Here is a 2,318-nt window from a genome sequence, read left to right as displayed (position 1 = left end):
ATTGAGTATGCTGCCGTGGGAAGAATATTTGCAATATGCAAAATGTTATGCAAAGGCAGCTTAATTCTGATGAAAGCAATGCATCATGTAAGTGTATTGATTTTTTTTTCATAATCCAATTTGGGTGTATATGGCTTGATACAAATGTGTACAAATTTGATTCTGATGGATTCAACTGTAGTTGCCTACGTTGAAATGGATAAAAATGATATCAAATATGAGAGCCAAGACTGCCTAACAAGTGATTAGTTTGAGTTATGACAAATCTGATGTGTCTAAGAAATGTGCCTATCATGTTGCAAAACATATCTAAAAGAGCGTGAAGGTGATGTAAGAGTGTATGTCAATTGATTTCAGACATCAAAAAAGTTGTCCATTTGTATCATGGTCTAGGCCTGAGTCATGATAGTTGTAAGACTAAGGAAAATTTGGGATGATAAAACTGTCTTTATGTGCCTTGGCCTTGTAGGCACAATTAAATATATGTGTAAAGATATCCAAAGGCATCATGAAAAGAATGCCTTCATGTATTTTGCTCCCATATTCACAATTTAATGGAAATGTTAAAATAAGGCTAAGGTACTATAGAAAGAGTGTCTTTATGCAACTTAGCCCTTTAGGCATGATTCCAAATGAGGTTTAAATATAAAGCAAAGCTGTCAAGGGTAGATTTTCTTTATGTATATAGGTCCCATAGGTACAATGTAAATATGATTTTAATAATCATATAGCTCATAATATAAAATAAAGTAAAGTAGCAATTGTATGCAAATAAACATCATGAAAAGGAAAGTAATAACCAAATCTCAAATGAAAGCACACACCATGACCTCACACTTGGAAGTGCTGAAGGTACACAAGACTCCCTAAATGTGATAGTTAAAGTCCAGTAAGTCTCTGTGCCAGAATCTGCCTTGACCAGCTAATTCTTAGATGATGTATGGAACACGCCTATGGTGGGTATGGGATTTCATATTTTGAGGAAAAATGGTGAATGATAAAGCAAGAAAGCAAACCTTCAAACCTGCTTTTTGGATTCATTGTCATCGTTTTCTGAGAAGTCTTCTTTTGTGTGAAAACTTATTTTTTTTATGAGGGCCCTTCAGCTAGGTGGAAGAATGTTATTTCTCATGGATACTAAATGAAACAAAATTTGATACAAAATCTAATGCTTAAGATTTTGAAGAATTTGAATAACCATCATTGAATCCAAGATGTGGTTTAAGATTATACAAAATTTGTCTGACATTTAGTTTTATCCTCTATGGATGTCTGTATATCTGAAAGTTGTATGCTGCTTCATATTTGTCTGTCTTTTTTAATTCATGTATATGATTATAATTTGAAGATTAGTAATCTATTAGAGGCACATTGCCATTTTTATTTGAGAGATTATCGCTTTAAGGTGTATGTTCTTGTAGGAGACCCATTGAACTGGTGGGATCATTATTTTAATAATTTCTTTTATTTTGTCACAAAATTTAAAGGCATTAACTGACTTTTTGACACTGCCAATTTATGCACAAATGGGGCTGTGATAATGACAACGTTCTTCTTTGTGTACTTTCGCTAGTTTGGCCCAACCCTCAATCTCATTTTTAGCATTGTGGATCAATTCATTTCAACATTGAAGGCCTACTAGTCCCACTGGCTCACAGTATGGGTCATAGGAAAAGCACACATTGCTAGTTTTATCTCTACTTGCAATGCTTTCGTCAACTCTAGGTTCTAGTAGAAGTTCTAGTGGACATACTTCGCTTCTTGCTTGGATTGTCCAATCAAGACTTACTGAACCATCAATACTCTCAAGGACATTATTGGTCCTCTCATGGTAGTCAATAATGATTTCATTGTTCTTTTGTTCCAACACTTGCTACAAACATGTGAGAATATCCATTTCCTGTCTATATCTCCAGCTTTGATCTTCTTTAGCGCTTTGTTCCATTTCATCGAAAGATCCTTTCCTCACATGCCTCATCAGATCATATGGCTTGAAATTTAAACACTTTAGGTTTAACTTTAATAGGCATTGTTTTTTATGTTTAATTACTTTCAGTACCTTAGGTTCTTTTCATCTTAGTAACTAAATATCCTTGAGTCCTGTTGATGACTTTGATTGTTTGTGAACTTTGTTATAATTTCTTTCTTTTATAGCATTTGTTCTTGATGTCATATCCACTCTGCATCTGCGATCATATTTTTGAATGTTCTCATAGACTGTATTGTCTGAGCTTCTGTACATTATTCATTTAAAGTATTTTGAGCCTTGACCATTACACCTATTGCTATGGTTTATTTTAAAATATTTGGTTACCATA

Source organism: Cryptomeria japonica, chromosome 11, assembly GCF_030272615.1.
Source record: "Cryptomeria japonica chromosome 11, Sugi_1.0, whole genome shotgun sequence".
Taxonomy (NCBI): Eukaryota; Viridiplantae; Streptophyta; class Pinopsida; order Cupressales; family Cupressaceae; genus Cryptomeria; species Cryptomeria japonica.
This window is presented reverse-complemented; position numbering follows the sequence as displayed.